Here is a 19,949-nt window from a genome sequence, read left to right as displayed (position 1 = left end):
GCCAGTCAACATTGATCGGTTCTGTTTCAGGTATCACTGCTCGTAATTCAACTTTTTAAAGAAGCGTTTTCAATGCCGTTTTTGAATTTAATTTAAACTAATAGTTAATAAAACTAAATAGAATGGAGGATTCAACATAAGAATAATTATTTATCTTATTTTTTCTTTTAAAAGTGGGATAAAATTTGGGAATACTTTATCATATATACTGCGCGTCATTAAAAAGACTCCACCTAGAATTTTATAAGAATTTTCAATAATTTTAAGTTTATGCAATGTATTCTATTGTAAATAAATTCCCACAATGCAGAAAGACTTTTAGGCATCGCCAAAATCGCCATGGGTGCCGATAGGTCAATTAAGGGTAATAAGTTCGCAAAATTGATATCAGTTTTACGACTTCGGAGAATGCACGTGTTGTTAGTACGTTGTTTCTTTTTGGAATATGGCTGTTCTGTTTCTTAAAAAATCTTTCATTAGTGTACAGTTTGTTGTTCAAAGAGTAAACTTGTGCAATTTTTAAATTTAATACTATGGCTCAGAGTTTTGTTAGATCTATTAAAAAGTGTTACTTTGATTGATAATCGGATGAGTCAAAGAGAAGTGGCCAGACAGAAGTGGCAGATCAGGATCAGGCGCGAGAAGAATTACGACGGCCAGAGAAGACTGTTCTTTACAACGCATTTCTTTGCAAAATCGGTTTTTCACGGCTTGAGCAATCCAAAACCGTTTTTCTAATGCTCACGGGTGGACATTAAGCACTTCTACAGTGAGAAAAAGGTTTAGGGGATTTTGTTTTAGGGCTCACTGCCCAGCAACAGGAGCTTTGTTAACAGCAGCACATCGACAAAGCCGACTTGAGTTTGCTAGCGACCACGAACATTGGACGACAAAATATTGGAAAAATGTTTTGATTAGTGATGAGTCCAGGATGGTTCTTTATGGCTCAGATAGTTGCATCAAAACGTACAAAAGACACGGGTAACGATATGCTGCTTGTTCTCGACGGGCACGTGTTGCTTTTGGAGGAGGCTCTGTAATGTTTTGGTAGGCATTTAATTCAAAGGCCGTACTAATCTCGTATTAATTAATAGAGCATTACCGACATTTTTAACGAGAATGCAATGCCTTTTGCTTGATTTGTATGCAAAAACTTTATTTTCATGCAAGATAATGCGCGGACACTCGTAGCCAGGATGGTAACGCAATATCTGGAAACCGTCATTATATTATCGTCATTATTATCATTATCATTTTTTGCCCGACAATTATCTGTTTATCCCAGCCTGCTGCACGTCTGCTTCAAGCCTGCTAAGTCTTGAAAATATGAAAATTTTATCGAGAAAAAGCTCCGGAAGAGAAAGGTAATGGTTTAAAGATTATCATCCTATTTCTTATAACTTGGACTCAAAGCCAGTCAACTTTGATCGGTTCTGTTTCAGGTATCACTGATCGTAATTCAACTTTTTAAAGAAGCGTTTTCAATGCCGTTTTTGAATTTAATTTAAACTAATAGTTAATAAAACCAAATAGAATGGAGGATTCAACATAAGAATAATTATTTATCTTATTTTTTCTTTTGAAAGTGGGATAAAATTTGGGAATATTTTATCATATATACATATACTGCGCGTCATTAAAAAGACTCCACCTAGAATTTTATAAGAATTTTCAATAATTTTAAGTTTATGCAATGTATTCTATTGTAAATAAATTCACACAATGCAGAAAAACTTTTAGGCATCGCCAAAATCGCTATGGGTGCCGATAGGTCAATTAAGGGTAATAGTTCGCAAAATTGATATCAGTTTTACGACTTCGGAGAATGCACGTGTTGTTAGTACTTTGTTTCTTTTTGGAATATGGCTGTTCTGTTTCTTAAAAAATCTTTCATTAGTTTGTTGTTCAAAGAGTAAACTTGTGCAATTTTTAAATTTAATACTATGGCTGAGAGATTTGTTAGATCTATTCAAATTGTTACTTTGATTGATAATCGAATGAGTCAAAGAGAAGTGGCCAGACAGCTTGGAGTCGAACGATAAAACATACGAACGATTTGTAGAGAATGAATCTCATAAACGACGATCAGGATCAGGCGCGAGAAGAATTACGACGGCCAGAGAAGACCGTTCTTTACAACGCACTTATTTGCAAAATCGGTTTTTCACGGCTTGAGCAATCCAAAACCGTTTTTCATATACTCACGGGTGGACATTAAGCACTTCTACAGTGAGAAAAAGGTGTAGGGGATTTTGTTTTAGAGCTCATTGCCCAGCAACAGGACCTTTGTTAACAGCAGCACATCGACAATGCCGACTTGACTTTGCTAGAGACCACGAGCATTGAACGACAAAATATTGGAAAAATGTTTTGATTAGTGATGAGTCCAGGATGGTTCTTTATGGCTCAGATAGTTGCATCAAAACGTACAAAAGACACGGGTATATGCTACTTGTTCTAGACGGGCACGTGCTGCTTTTGGAGGAGGCTCTGTAATGTTTTGGTAGGCATTTCATTCGAAGGCCGTACTATTCTCGTATTAATTAATAGAGGAGCGTTAAATCCTCAAAGATACATTACCGACATTCTGAACGAGTATGCAATGCCTTTTGCTGGATTTGTATACAAAAACTTTATTTTCATGCAAGACAATGCGCGGACACTCGTAGCCAGGATGGTAACGCAATACCTGGAAACCGTCGGTGTGCCAAAAATAAATTGGTTGGCTCAAAGCCCAGATTTTAACCTGATTGAGCATGTTTGGGACCAACTCAAACAAAGAGTAAGAAACAGAATACCTGCTCCAATAAATCGTGAGCAGCTTCGATTGGTGCTCATGGAAGAATGGAAAGCTTTTCCTCAAGACAACATCCAGAACTTGGTCAATTGAATGCCAGGTTGAATAAGGAGTATAATTTAAAATTGAGGTGGTAATACAGAATATTAAAAATTACTACTTTATTGTAAGTTTTATAAAGAAAAAAAGCAGAAAAAAACTACAATGTTAATTTTTAAAATATTTCATTAAAATCAACATTTTGGAAGAAGGTTTTTTTGACATTTGTTACTTAAGAAATGGTTGCATACTACAATCAGAAGCAAAAAACGCAACGGAAAAAATTTTGGTCAAATTGAAAGTATTTCAGTTTTTTTAAATTTCATCCCTATTTTACTGATTATTTTAGCACACTATGTAAACATTTATAAATTTTAATTTAGTATAGTGAGTTTTTTTTATAAAATTGTGTATCTAACTTATTATACGGGGTTAATCAAAAGGTGGTTTTTTATCCTAACGTTGAAACATTCTGTGAAATAATTCCGTTAGCTGATTTTCGTAAAATTTTGTTTTTCGATTGCAACCATGTCTTCTAAGTACTCTTTTTTTTTCTTGTGAAAATATGAATTGGTTCATTTTTAGGAGAGAAATGACTTTGCCACCCACAATTTACGACTGTTCCTATTATTACCATTATTTTTGTATTAATTTGTAATACGACGATGGGAGCTTTGGTGACTGATATCAAAGGAATGTCATATCAACATCCCAGAAGCACCGTATTTAAATAATAATTTAAAGCAACGACATGATCTTGGTTTTAATGAACAATGATAACAATAACAAAACATAAAAAAAACATCTTAAATGTAACTTAACCCAAGTACGTAAATAACAAAGAAAAACTACTAAAAATAACTTAATACTCTGTATTGCCTTCCCTAGCCTCTATAACTGCCTGTACAAGTCGGCTCATGCTATCTATGAGGTTGCGAATATCATCTTTCTGGAAGTTTTGCCATTCCTCTTCTAGAGCCATAGAACTTCGTTAATTGAGGCTGATGCGACTTCGCGACCTCTAATATTTCTACCAAATATGTCCCAAACGTGCTCTATTGGGATCATATCTGGCAAACACGCTAGCCAGTTCATTTTATTACTATCAACTTCCTCTAAATATTGCGTGGCACACATTGCAGAATGTGGTCGCGCATTATCTTGCATTAATAGAAAATCATGGCCGATATATTGAGAAAAGGGTACTACCTGATTCGCCAAAAATGTCCTCAATAGACCGGTGTGCAGTCATTCAACCCTCAATAAATACCAATTCAGTATGCGCCTCTCGGGATATTCCTGCCCATACTATATACTATCACCGAACCCCCACCATGGCTAACGTGAGGACTGAAAGAGCACTCCGCAAATCTTTCTCCAGTTCGACGCCATACTCATTCTCTTCCATCTGATGACTAAAAACAGTATTTTGACTCATCCGTAAAAAGAACATTACTCCATTGTCCTAAATTCAAATGTAAATGTTCCCTGGAAAATTGTAGTCTAGCCACTCTGTGCCGTGGAAGTAATTTGGGTCCAGTTGCTGGTGTGCAACTTTGCAAACCAAATTCATGTAATCTTTGACGAACTGTAAATACACTTACATTATTGCCTCAAACCTCTTGAAGCTGATTTCTTGTTTGCACCGCTGTTAAATGACGATCCCGCAAAGCATTTACTCGTATAAAACGATCATCTAAAGCGGTAGTTTTGCGCTTCCTGCCACTTCCCGTTTTACGCTTGTTTGTTCCATTTCGTATAAAATGTTCCACTACTGTTTGGATGGTAGAGCGATGAGTGTGTAGTACTCTAGCCACATATTTATAAATTCGCCTATCTTCAACTAGAGCAACAGCTTTCGCACAATCTTCGACACTAAGAACCAGGATCAATCATACGTTAACAAAATGTAAGTGTCAATATGACATAATTAAAACAGTCACCAAAGCCACCTCATCGTATTACAAAATAACTTTAAAATAATCATAATTAAAAAAGTCTTAAATTGTGGGTGGCAAATTCATTTGGCTCTAAAAAATGAATTAAGGCATATTTTGGCATCAAACAAAAAACACAATACTTAGAGAACATGATTGCAACCGAAAAATAAGGTTTTATGAAAATTTGCAAACGGAATTATTTCACAGGATGTTTCAAAGTTAGGATATTAAAACTACGTTTTAATTAACCTCGTACAATTAGTCAAATATAAAATTTTATCAAAAAACTGACTATACCAAATTAAAATTTATAAATTTATACACAGTTCGCTAAAAAAATCATCAAAAAAGGGCTAAAAATAAAAAAATTGAGATACTTTGAATTTGAAAAAAATTTTCTTTGTTGCGTTTTGAGTGTACTTTAGAACATATTCTTAAACATAGAACAAATGTCTAATGACAATCAATTTCCTGTAGGGTTCTTAAAAATAAAAAAATGGCAAAAATGTTGGGTGGTTTCTTTTTAATGACGCGCAGTGTATATATTATACTGACAAAATTAGTTTTTGGAGATTTTTTGGATATAATTTAAGACAATTTCCCAGATGAAAGAACTAAGCTTTCTCTAGTTCGACACTGAGTATATCCGTGATCCACGAAACTCCCCCGACCGGGTATTGACTGGCAGTTTTCGGGGATATTCGCTCTACTCCGCCTCCCCAAAGAATTGCTAAGGGATGATGCTGCACCCCAGTATCAAGGGATGATTCGGAGAGAGCGTTTGTTGTGGCTTCGTGGTCCAGTTTCGTAGATCGCGGCAATTACGATGAGTTCGCAATTTATGGAGAGTTTTTCCCATTTCACCAGGAAAAAAATGTAAAAAGGTAAGTGAAAAAACATATTATATTGGTTTTTCTTATACAGTGATCAATTTTTGACAAATAGTTTAATGTGTTTGGTATACGGACAAAGTGGGCGTTCACTCTGAAGGGGGCTTGTCATTATGGCTGAAACTAAACGGCCAATTTAAAAAATGTTTAAATGTTTTATAAAGAATATTGTAAATATTACTAATATATTTCTTTCATAAAAAAAATGTAAACATGATATTGATGGAACAGTTGAGTGTAGTATTTTTAAAAGAAACAAACATTTACGAATGGTAATTCAAAAGTTTTATATTATATTTTAATGAATATCATTTCCTCATGTCTTTCTCGATAACATTACTTAGCTATTTTAAGATTAAGAAAACTGTAAAAAAAATAAAAATAGCGTATTTTATAAAACCTAAAACTAGTGGACATGTTTTGGACAGTGAAAGTTTTATACTATTACCCTGATAATGTTAATTTATTTGAATGTAGTTTTCAAAAATTGACTCTTTTTAGGAATACAAATTTAAAATTATGTTTGGAGTACAATGTTTAAAACTAACCTTAATCTTACACATTATTAAAGCTTTTCAATAACAAATAATTATATTTCTCTGTCCAGATTAATAGGATATTCCATTTCTTTTGTTCAGGGTTGCGTTTTCATTACATATTCATGTTTACCATCACAAGGTTATGAAAGTAAGAAGGTGCCCCTCCCACAAAACATTGGTCTTCTTTTTTGTTTTAATGATATTTTTTATATATTACATGACATTTATATTTGAAATTATTCTTACGTATTTGGTATACAAGTCTCTATTTTCTGATTCTACCTAGAGGAACGAGTGTTGCTATTTGAATAACTAATTGATTTAATACTTCTGATGAATAGAGCTCGGGAAATATGCACTTAAAAAATCCTTAAATATGCATGCAAATATGCACAAAAACATTTGAAATATGCACTAAAATATGCTTTTATGCGTTGAATGCATATAAATAAACAACGTAGTAATACTTGTATTAAGGGTATTTAATTTATTTTATGCTAATGTCACACAAAATATTTATTGGAATTTGTATTATCTACAGCATTATATTCATTTATTCTTTGATTCATCATTATCATTCTTTATTATACTATTATTGCAGTTAAAACTATATATTATTAAATGTTTCTCTAAATTATCTAGAGAAAAACTGTGCCGTCTATCTGATAATAATTGTGTATTATGCTGAAAAACTTTGTACTTTGTACTCTTTGTACTTCACATGAATTTAAAGGAGCAAACTTAAAATATTGTATAATTTTCTAGGGGGTTCTACCTGTAAAATTAAATTATCTTCACAATTCCCCATCTTAATAATATTATTTATTTGAATTATTTTTTAGATATCCCTCATTTTTCTTTAATACTGCGCAGAATTTTTGATACACTTTGTTGGTTTCCCCAAGGTGTTAAATTTTTTCATTTAATGAATTGATAATTTCAATACTTTGGTCTAATGAAATGTTTCGCTTTTCTAATCTAGTAATTGATTCAGCAATATTTACAAAATTGGTTTGGATATCTGCCAAATTACTTTTTAATAACGGTCTTTTAAAACGTCCACACATTTTTTTATAACAACTGAGCTATCTACATCGAAACTACAAGTAGGGGGGTTACAGTTATGTGGTAAAGGTACATTAGGTAAACGATCTTTATACGTCTGTACTCGCAGAATGGCTTTTAAAAATATTTTTTTTATATTTGATACAAAGGTATTGACCACTTTAATCTCTATCCTTACAGTGTCTGCTACTTTAGTTAAAGCATGTGCTAAACAGGTAACGTGTATCAAATTTGGAAAAAATCTTTTGATTATATATGATACTGAACTATTTTTTCAGAGCCTGCTAAATTTGTTAGATATTCTGCCCATTAAAAGCAGAAAAATTTTATGTGGTGATTTTAATATTGACTACGCTACTGTTTGTGCGACCCACCTGTCTTTGGTAACTATTTTTGAATCATATGGTCTCATAATGCACGTTAATTCACCAACAAGAATCTCAAAAACATCATCCTCGACAATTGATTATGTGGTTTCTGATTTTCCACCCGCTGACGTCCATTCTACAGTTATCAATGGGGGGCTTTCTGATCATGAAGCGGTATATACCAAGTTTAGCAGTTTAAAAATACCCCCCTTAAAAACCCGACGATTAGGTAGGATTTTTTCCACTAAAAACTTTCGTAAATTCTATAATTCATGCTTGACTTCTGACTGGAGTTTTTCTTCCGGGGACATTGACTGTAATGTTAGTGATTTTCTAAATAGAGTTGTATCTATTTTTAATAAAGCATTTCCTCTAGTAAACATCAGGCCAAAATATTAAAAACCTTGGATTACCAAAGGCATTCGCATATCTGCGAAGAATATGCGTTCTCTGCTATATTAAAAAATTTACTGACAGTATCCCCATCTCTGATTATATCAATACGTACAGAAAATGCTATCTAAAACTACTCAAAGTACTCAAAACTCTACTCAAAAAAATCCTACTTTCATAATCGCCTAATAAGCTCCAAAAATATTTCAAAAGAAACTTGGTCAATAATAAACGATTTTCGAAATAAAACCAGTGCAGCGAATCAAACCTTTTCTTTTCCTAACCCCGAAAATCTAAATGATTACTTTATTAATGTGAGTAAAAATATAACTTCAACTATTTCGCCAGAACAAGAGTTTCCAGTTTCCTATCCCCCTAATTCAAAAAACATTGCTGATACCTTCTTTTTAAGACCAGTTGATAAGACTGAACTCATTCGAACAATTCGTAGTATAAAAAGCAAATCGTCCTGTAATACAGATGGATTATCTATTAAAATTTTCTCAAATCTTCCTCATAATGTATTGGAGGTCATGGTCTCGCTAGTAAATGATTCCCTTGAAAAAGGTACATTCCCTAACTGCCTAAAGACTGCCATCGTTATTCCTCTTCATAAAGGTGGAGACAAATCTGATGCCTGCAACTATAGACCTATTGCCTTGTTACCAGCACTATCAAAAATTAGTGAAAGGCTTATAAAAGGGCTTGACTTATGCCCTTTCTCCTTAAACATAACATTTTATCCCAAAATCAGTTCGGCTTTTTGTCTAATAAATGTACTAGTGATGCCATGTTTTCTGTGTTACATGAGGTATATCTATCACTAAATAGTAACCTCTTCTCCACCACCGTTTTCTGCGACTATTCCAAAGCCTTTGACTGCGTAAATCACGACATTCTATTAAAAAATTACCTTTCTATGGAATTCGGGGTGTGTCTTTGAGTTGGTTCAAAACTTACTTGGTAGGTAGGAAACAATTGGTTAGAATAAAAGACACCGACTCTGGTTGTAAAGACATTGAGTGTGGAGTACCGCAAGGTTCAGTATTAGGTCCCATTCTTTTTTTACTTTTCATTAATGACATCAGTTACTTGAAAATTAAAGGGAAAATTTTTCTATTTGCTGATGATACCAGTATTACTTGGAGCAGCTCAAATATTTCAACGCTTCATTCAATTATAACCGCTGATTTGCTTATAATCAAGGCTTGGTCAGTCTCCAACTTACTTAGCTTTAACGTGGATAAGACAGTAGCATTATCTTATAAAGGAGTCATTCAACCCTTGCTTTTGAATAAGAGCCAAATCAGTATCGTTAATTCCGTGAAATTTCTAGGTATTCTTATGGACAGCGATCTTAAATGGTCCTTGCATACTGACTCCTTAAGGAAGAAACTAGCCTCAGCTTGCTTTGAAATAAGATCTGTTTCGAAGAAACTAAATTTATCTTCTGTCAAAATGGAATATTTCTCATTGTTCGAGTCCCATCTTGGATATGGGCTTCCATTTTGGGGTTCTAGTACAGCGGCCCAATTTAATACTATTTTTAAGTTGCAAAAAAGAGCAATTCGTTATCTATTTGATCTCAAACAAACAACTCATTGCAAGACCTACTTCAAAAATCACGGAATTTTGACGCTTCCCTCTTTATTTATGTTGGAAACGGTTTGTTTGATTCGCAAGCATCTAAACATTTTTCCCGACAGACCTGAGCATGGTTACTCCATTAGAAATTCAGATTGTAACGTTTATTTACCGATACCGTCCACTCAGCTAGTAAAGAATTCTATTCTATATAGTGCAAAAAAACTTTATAATCACCTTCCAAGAGAAATTAAATCCGCAACATCTTTCATTAAGTTTCGTAAAATGACAAAAATATATCTCTCTGAAAGACCATATTATTCAGTTGACGAGTTTCTTAATGTATAACAAAGAAACAAAATTAATATTGTTTATAATTACATTTGGGTGTCTCAAGCAGTGACTACAATTTGTCTCATTTGTTGTTTTCTGTACAAATTATGTAAGTGATACAATAATTTTACTAATTTAAAATTGTATTGTTCTGTTTTTTTATTATATTTGTTTTTGTTTTATACTTTTTATACTTTTTGTACTTTTTGGCTGATTTTTTTTTAGCTTTGTCCATAAAATTATTCAATAATTTTCAGTGACAATAAAGCATATTTCTATTCTATTCTATTCTATAACAAAATTTTTTTAAGTGGTATCGGTTGAGGTAGAAAAAGTTACTCAGACATTCATATACAAATCTACAAATAGTTACATTGTTCGTTTTTTGAAACTCCTTAACGGAAACTCAATATACGGTGTTACACTTACTCCCGTTTAAACTTCCTATGATCAAATTTGCAATATACCGTCCTTTAACATCAGTCGTCTCGTCAACAGATATCCATATTGGATTATTCCCAATTGCAGTTTCAATCGCTTCAACAGGAAATTGCATGCTGGAATCTACATATTTTTTCGTAGATTCATAGTATAAGGAACTTGTACAACATCATATTTGCAACACTTTTTTAGAAATTTTTGGAATAATGGATTACCCAATTTTGAAATTGGAATATTGTAAACTGCAGAGATCTTATTTAAAATTTTGTTGGTAAGAAACTTTCGTTTTATTTGTAGTTATGAGCTGCTGAACCGAATCTTGAGGCTTTTTTGCACGAGATTTATGCGTTGCAGTGCCCAAGTGTTGATCAACTTGAAACTTTTTTCACATACAATCTGAAAATGGGAAATAAAAAAGTTAACCAATAAACTTGTAGTACTTCGCCACTTTAAAACGAATATAATATCCTAATTTAATTGGTTTTTATCTCTATTAAAATTTTATATACAAGATATTAAAACAAAGGGCGATTTCCTTAGTCAATTTTAAACGGACAAAAAACATTAATCAAACACACTACATGTTACAATTTTATAAAACTTGTTTCCCGAAGTATCTCCTATATAAACAGTTTTTTGAGTTTTGATCGTAGGATTTAGTAAAATGTCACATTTTTATAGTAAAACATAGTATTAATTTATGACGAAAAAGTCAGTGTTAAAACCATGTTTACACCTTTTCTAAAAATAATTTTAAAATCAGTGCATCAAAATAATTAAGTTTTTCATAACGAATGACAGTTCCATTCTAAAACTTACATCTTACCGTATAATTATATTTAGCTTATATTTTTATAAAAATATTTAAAAATTAGAACAATAATTAAATTAAACATAATCCTTACCGGTTTGTTACAAACCGTGCAAAATATATGGTTGTCATCAATGATTTTAAACTCTGTTTTACTATTAATCTACTTTTTCAAAAGAATTGATTTACTTGCACTTTGTTTTGGCATTTTCAAACACTTTTGATAAACATTTAAACACAACTTTACTCAAGCAAAGAATACACCAAACTGAATTAACTTTAACTACCGACAGAACGACAGTTGCATTTCGTCTTTTGCTAATACAAATTCTGGTAATTTGTTATTTGTTATTCTTTCGGAAAAAAACCATATTGATTTATAAGTTATGATTTTATTTAATGCTGGCAATCGGTTTATCGCGTTTTACTGTCCATATTGTTATATTATGCTAATACCAATAAGGGATATTTCCGGGGGGTATTTTTACCTACCTCGCTAAATTGCATTATTTGCGTTCTCAGGTATTTGCCTATATTGTGGTATACCTAAAAATATGCACTTTTAATAAATGCATATGCACTTATACAATTTATCAAAAATGTGTAAATATGCATTAAATATGCTCGGGAAATATTTTGCACATTTCCCGAGCTGTACTTATGATACTTTTATTTTATTTTTAAAATTAATTTAATACTTTCGTAAATTATTAATCAGACAATAAAATATTGTGTGAAAATTATTGTTTTGTTTTGTTGGTGCCAACTCAGTTACAGCAAAATTAGATGATATATGATTTGTTCAATATCGTGGCCTTTATTTGTGGTTTATAGGGTTCTATTGTTACTAAATTTCGACAAAAGAGGTATATTTGTAATTAACTGGAGCTGTAAATTATTCAAACAAAATTTATTGTTGTGCTATATTAGTTATTTCCATCTCTATTGAAAGTAAAAAAACTTGTATAAATTCTTAAAATCCGCAACGACAATAAAAAGGAAAATAGGTATAAAGAGTGAAAGGCAATCATAAATACGACTATTCGGCTGTCATCAGTACAGTAGTTAAGAATAGGTATAAATTAATTTGGACAAAGATCACTATAGAAGCAATGCGACCATTTTATGCCAATAATGTTAAAAGGCCCTAAGTTTTCAGAGCTACAACTAACATATCCACGGAAGAAGCTACAGCTACCTGAGTAAAGAAAAGCCAGAATATTTTTAATTAAAAAAAGGTAATTAATGCGAGTACTACTATAAACAAAGATAAGTAGCTACTATTTAACTGGGAATAAGCCACAATTAAAGGTTAAAATACGTTTATTGACGTTTCAATTTCCACTTCGGAAATCTTAGGTTGTTGTCTCTACATCTTCGTAAAAATTTGATTGAATTTTGACAATGTGCCAGTTTCTTGTATAGAATTTCCAATCTCCGAAAATTTTGAATAACGCTGGGCCCATAGCGGTTTCTTAATATTGTTCTGAAGCTATTTTCTTGTGGCATTTTAAATTAATTACTATTTAACTGGGAATAAGCCACAATTAAAGGTTAAAATACGTTGAAGTTAAAATTCAAGTGGAAATTGAAACGTCAATAAACGTATTTTAACCTTTAATTGTGGCTTATTCCCAGTTAAATAGTAATTAATTTAAAATGCCACAAGAAAATAGCTTCAGAACAATATTAAGATAAGTAGCAGTTAATGGCAACTCACATCGATAATAGAAAGGAAAATAGGTAAAAAAGGTAAAATGTAATGGCATGTCTCGCAAAACAGAAAAAAAACCAAAAAAAATAGGTATATTGATGAAAGGCAACGCAACACACTTTTTTAGTATGGTGTATCCAAGTTAAAATAGGAAATAATACATCATTAACTTGGGAAAGGATCACTACAGGAGCAGTAAGGCCATTTTGTGACAATAATGTTTTTTCAGAGCTACAACTAACACTCAAAGGCTTCGTATCTATCTGCTGAAATGCCTTTTTAAAATGTCCAAGCCTTCAACCCATAAAATAAGATGGAGAACACCAGCATCTTAGCATTTTTATCTTTAAAGAAAGGAATTGTAATGTCCCTGCTACATGACACTTTTTTCAGTTTGTTGAAGGCATTTCTCACCTGTTGTTATTGCTTTACTTTCTTGTGTTTACTCATTATTTTCATTAATTTTAATACAAAAATTTATGTGGATCCTATGTATTTTTTGGCGTTAAAAAAAATCTGAAATTAGATTTTACGTATCACCCACAGTTTTCCCACAATGTGACACTGATCTATTCTACAATATAATAATTTGAAAAAGACAAAATACCGAAATACATTAAAATGATACATTATTAAAATAATACCTTTTATCTAACTCTTATCTTGTAATAGTTTACTACTGTACTACTATGTAACAGTAGTCACCCATCATGCCGCTGTTCCAACGTCCCTGTATCGTTTCTCTATCATCTTGATATCCTGGTGGAATTATTCGCCTTGTTCTTCACTGACATCACCCAAATTTTCACGGAAAAAGTCAAGATGGTTATGCAAAAAGTGGATTTTGAGGCTTATTAGACATCCCAAATCTTTAAACTTGTCTAATAAATGTCTAATAATCTAATTAATAAGAATTCTTAGATATTACGTCTTTGGTGTCCTTCTCTTAGAAAGCTGGAGCCTTACAAAAGATGCCATAAAACGATTAGAGGCATTTTAAATGTGGTGCTACCGACGTATTTTGAGGGTTTCATATATACACCACACAAGTAACATAACTATTCTCCAGAGGTTAAGAAAAGACAAAGAAATTATTTTTACCGTAAAGAACAGAAAATTGGCATACTTCGGTCACATCATATGTAATAATAAATACCGACTTCTACAGTTGATTCTACAAGACAAGATTGAGGTTAAGAGAGGCCCTGGACGTAGACGTACGTCCTGGCTGGCCAATCTTACGAAGTGGACTGGTCTTATGTTAACAGATCTATTTCGAGCTGCTGTGAATAGAATAAGATGGGTCAATGTGGTTGCCAACATCTCTAGAAGATAAGCACATTTAGAAGAAGAAGAATAAATAAGCTACTCTAAGCTTGTAGTTAGGGTATTTCACAATACCTAAAAACCTGTTTACAACTTTTTAAAATGCAATCCAAGCTTCTTTTTCCTTAATATTCATCTTAGTTTCAAAGGTGGAGTCAAACATTATTTTACGAATAACTGCTTCAACAAAAACACCTTCTTTCAATTTGGCTTCTGATAGACGTTGAAACTTTCCACTCAAGTACTTGAAACATTCTCCATCTTTAGACAGGACCTTGACAAACTGTTTCATTAACCTAACTTGATGTGTAGATGTGAAAGGAGGATCTTTTTTGGATCTACCAAAGTTTTGTACAAAATGTTCTTTTCGCCAAGTGTTAAAATATTTCTTATGGGCCATTGTTTTGTGGACCAGTATTTATCTCCTGCTGTACTCTACTGTTCCATTCACAAATAAAACATGAAAACTTTGTAAAACGCTTTTGTTGACCAAGTATCATGCAAACAACTTTTAAATCTCTACAGATCATTCAAAATTGTCAAGATTCTCATATGCTTCTTTTATATGGACTGAAACAGCAATAAAAAGTAAAGCATAAGTGTTCCCATTGTGTAAGAGTACAGCTTTTAAATTTGTTTTTGAAAAGTTTATAAAAAGCCCCCAATAATCCTTATTATACTCAATACCAAGTCCATTCATTCGACTACCAATATCATGACAGTAGACCAAATCCCCTTTCTGCCTAAAGAACTAAGCAAACTGTTGATTTATGTACCTATACTCGTAAATAGATGTACCAGTCGACAACAAATTCTTTTATTTTAATCTTGAGCCAAGCAATTCTGATTTTTACTTTGTTAAATCCAAATTTCTTCCTATGTCATCTAACTCAGCTTTTGTAAACAACTGTGGTTGTAAATTTTCTGAAGGACGCCGAAATTCATCATCATTTCCTGGACCACTTTCATCATATTCTAATGTACTAGTATTTAAAATGTCATCAATAGTTAAAGGATGCTTAGGGACTAGCAGTTCAGATCCATGCTCTACCGGACGGATAGCAGACGGGAGGTTATAATAAACAATCAATTTCTTATTTTTGAAGGTATATCCAGAAACATCGACAGGACAAAAATAACAATCATTTGAATGATTTTTTTGCTCTCTCCATACCAAAGGCACTGCAAATCTTAAAACTTTTTTTCTTTCTTCGGCCACTTCCTTAAATCCTTAACACAAACATAACATACATTTTGAGGAGCCCAACCTTTGTCTTGGTCACCAATTTATACACCAAAATATGCAAAATGCACCTTTCTTTAAGAATAAGAATGTTCCTCAAAGTTCCATCTAATTTTACGGGCTGAATTTAATGATTTTAGACACAGCTTTTAAACTAGTTGTGTCCAATTTTCTTCGCAATGTCAAAGCTGACAATTACAAAAATTTTGTTACTAAATTAGTCACTGCCTACAAAGAAATAGGATGTAACATGTCTCTAAAAATTCACCTCCTGGATGCTCATCTGAATTTCTTTTCGGAAAATTTAGGTGCTTAAGTGACGAAAATGAAGAACGGTTCCGCCAAGACATTGTAGACAAAAAAAAGCATTATCAAGGTAAATGAAGTCCTAGTCTGCTAATAGATTATTGCTGGACATTAACCTGTGATTATCTAGCGAATATGTATTGCCGTAAACATCTGCCACAATATTTTAAGGCAAGCGCACCGCAAAGAACATACTAAAATTGATATATTACCCTACAATGCACAATTCTGCGTAGCAAATAAAGTGTGGGCGATAGAAAAAATTGAAGTTTATTTTCAGCTTTCTGATGATATTGTACATAATGAACACTAGGTTCTATCCATGTCACAAAAAAAATTGATTTTTGTTGACCAGTGATTATCTTTGTATTCATAATAAGACAAGAAAATAAGCAACATTACTTTGGTTTTAGGTTTTTTCCAAATGCAGCTTTACCGATACAAGTGTATTCTATTAGTTTTTGTGTTTTAATTTTGAGAAGTCTATTTATTTCTTTGTTATGGTGTTCATCAGTTCCGTGGATTATTACTTCGAGACAGAACGAGTCCTGGTATGCAGTACGCATCAAGTTAAAGTTAATTTCATGTAATAGAATGAACTATCTTCCAATACACTCATCCTTAAAAATATTGACTGAAACTATCATTTTAAACTCACGAACCATTTTAAACTCACGAACTTTAAAATTTATAATAGGTATATGTATTTAAACTGTCAATATAAGAATTCTAAAAACTATCTATGTAAAATAGTTTACAAAATGTAAACACTTACGATATTGAAATATATTAACATTTTTGAGATTTTTCACTTGATTAAATTACTGAAAAGAAAATTTCCGAGATGTTACTATAAGTCGATATCAAATGAAATTTCAAGATCGGAAGAAATCGAATTAACTGAACAGGAAATTAAATTTTTTTAAACCTCCTCTCGAAATTGGGTAGGTATAAATAAAAAATTGAATATTTCTTTGAATACGAATTTTTTATATCAAATATTTTAGTTTGATTTGCAGACGTATACGAATTATTTTTTCTGGAGTCACGTAAATACATTATTTATACAATACAATATTTACTTTTATAGTCGGAGAAGGTTTTATTTCGTTAGGCTTGCCTTGAGTTCGCTCTTATGAAGCCAAGAAGCAGAAGTATGCATATCAGCGAATGGTGGAACGGTGTAACGAATTAAAACCTAAACCGTCTATTTTATTTACATTTCTATTCATTTGGAGTGAGTGGCCGAGCCAACGAATTCTATGAGATTAATACTTTCAGGACTGAATACATTCCGCAGATAAAAAACTTTTCAGACAAAAACAATTATCAATAGTCTTATTATGGTGCCCAAAGTGATCTATTTTTTTATATGCTTAAATTATTTGGTAGGATAGAGGACAACTGTATCCCAGTAGTGTTTTAAATGTGTCTTATTAGTAATACACAAATACACCTTAAAGATAATTTTATTCAACAAACATCCCGTTTTTATGACTGGGTTACCAAGAGATTTATGATTCGACCAATAGTCTTTCATGCTCGGTAATTTGTTGTAGCACATAATCTGTTACAACCAAGAACTATCATTATTTCGTAGCAATCAGTTTCTTTATTCTTTTTAGTATTTTGTTACTGGACAAGTTTTAGATTAGTGCAGCGAACGAAGTGCATAAATAAAGACCACGGAAATAACTTTATAGACACATTGCCTTTGATTTGGAATACCATGTTTTGGTTTAAACTTCGTTTATGGTTGTTTTTACATTACGAGACCAGACCAAAGAATAGCAACACTTCCAAAAAACAAAAATATAAAATTATACACGTAAAAAATAGATATGTACGAAATTATGACAGTGATTCGTTATGTGTTACAATAAAGTACCATCTATCTCACACTATTGGTCACAAAACGCTATTCCGCATAATTCCCTCATAAAAAAGCTATTTCAAGAGATCGCTGTTTATTCCTGCTATCTAAGTCTTACTATAATAATCCTAAAAGAAATGATAATATATCAAAAACGTACTACATCGATGAAGTGGTTTCTTGTTCATATCAGTACATCGACGAATCAATGAGTAAGTTTAACGTAACCGAAAATATCAAAATTTTAAGGGGTGGTATTGAGTTTTTAGTTTCATCCGAACAAATTTTAGCAACTAAATGGAAAGATATGAAAGAAGTAATACTGATGTCCAATTGTTACAGTACAACTGTTGGAATTATTAACATAAAGCTGAGAACTAGAGAAAAAGCTGGGTTCACTTGTCCAGAAGCAATTATTTCTTACAATAATTTTATGGGAGGAGTAGGTCTCGCCGATTGAAACGTTAGTACATATTTATGATATGAATGAAAAATCTGCGAAATGGTGGAGAAAAAATTTTTATAGATTAGTTATGTACGCTATTGTAAATTCTTGGATTAATTATAAGGATTTGCATAAAAGAAGTGCACAACAAGATAATACAAAAGTTTTACTTTTGAATTTTTTGGTGCCACTAACAGAAAAGCTAATTAAATTAGGAACATCGAAATCAAATGTAAAAAGACGAATAAGTGGCCGTTCTGGAAGAATATCTAAACGACAAAAACAGATGATCAACGCTGGAAACCATTTGCCACAAAAAATACCTACTAGGAGAAGGTGCTTTAGATGTTCACAGAATAAATCAGAAAGTCGAACTACGACTATCTCTACAGCGTGAAATGTGTATCTATCCAAAAATTGTTTTGTACCACTTCATTCATAAGAAGTAATGTTTTTTTTTGTAATGTACTTTTTTTATTTTGAATATAAGTTTGTTTCTTTACTGATGGGATTTATTTATCCCACCATTCAACACAAATGGGACATATATGTCCCATGATATCCTTTCTAATGATACAAAGGCACGCAAAAATGTAAAAAAAATCAATCGCTTCTTTTGGTCTCTAGGTATCAACGAATATCATTAAAGTCATTTTAAACAGTTTTATTTAGCTACAATGAAATCAGTAATGAAAGGGTTAATAAAGTACATAAAATTATGGAGATAACCACAGAAATACTTAAAGCTCGGAATGAATAATATGTACAAAGCAGTTGGAAAACGAGAAGAAAAAGAGTAATTAACGTTTTTTGTTTAACAACCGCGTAGTGCACAAAATATTTTAAATAAACGCTTTAAAAGAGCTCAAAACAAAAGCTCCCGACTTTCTACAACTTTTTAATTTATATTAATCCTTTAATATTCGTACTTAATGCTACTCAGCTCTTGCATACCAACTGTTTCATCTTTTACTTCTTTATTATAAATTACTTTCTATGTAAACATTTTGTTAAGATTTAACTGCATTACTGGCAGCAACTTTTGTTTCTGTAAAAATAAACAACTTTAAGAAACGTCTTTAAAATGCCGCGATGTGTTCGGAATTTCGAATGAGCTTCTCAGTTTGCCAAGTTTGTATTAAGACAAGCTCCATTCAAATTTTACTATAGATAACAAGTAAACTTCCTAATGATAAAGCAATATTAGCTCGTGGAAGAGCACATTATGTTTACTTAATTTGGGTTATTTGTTGATTTGCCATCGTGTGCCGAAATAAGCGGATTCGAAGTTCACCTTTATCAATATTAGAATTATGACCTAAATAAAGACATTTCTTATTTAAAATTGGTTTACAAATACGTTTTTTAAAAAATCACAAAACTGTATAATTTAACCTCCGTAATAAATCATTTGATCAGAACGCATTACCCAAATGTTTACTTACAGGTATACTCTCATTCAATTATTATCTCATTGAATCATACCAAGAATGTAAAAGAATACAAAAAGGACTTACTGGGAATGGTTCACAAAAGGACTGGAGATGGATTTATGTGAACAGCAGAAACAAGTACGGCATTAAGACAACAAAAAAACAAAATAAAAAAAACTGGTGAAAATAACATATATTTATACAGTTGAGTCCATGGTTCTTTATCCGTGCCATTATTTAAAGCATACGAAATAAGTCGGAAATTTAGTCCACGCAACAGCAAGTTATCAAATAAATAAAATGTAAAATGTTGGTTTAAACTGATCAAATCTTCACAGTCAGGCAGATTCTTGAGAAAACGCTCGAGTTCGGAGTCGACTTCTTCTTCTTCTTCTTCAGTGCCTTATCC

General features: G+C 32.1%; 1 protein-coding gene across 1 annotated transcript in view; it reads left to right on the top strand.

Annotated features, from left to right (window-relative positions):
• The first annotated feature begins 5,542 nt into the window (after positions 1-5,542).
• nAChRalpha1 (nicotinic acetylcholine receptor alpha1) overlaps positions 5,543-19,949 on the top strand; it is a 205,754-nt gene continuing 191,347 nt past the window's right edge. The window contains exon 1 of the mRNA XM_072537798.1: positions 5,543-5,660. The gene's annotated coding sequence lies outside the window, so the exon portion shown is untranslated. The remainder of the gene's footprint in view (positions 5,661-19,949) is intronic.

The sequence above is a fragment of the Diabrotica undecimpunctata genome, chromosome 7, assembly GCF_040954645.1.
Source record: "Diabrotica undecimpunctata isolate CICGRU chromosome 7, icDiaUnde3, whole genome shotgun sequence".
Classification (NCBI taxonomy): Eukaryota; Metazoa; Arthropoda; class Insecta; order Coleoptera; family Chrysomelidae; genus Diabrotica; species Diabrotica undecimpunctata.
Note: the sequence above shows the minus strand (reverse complement) of the source record. Positions and strands in the feature narration are given on the sequence as shown.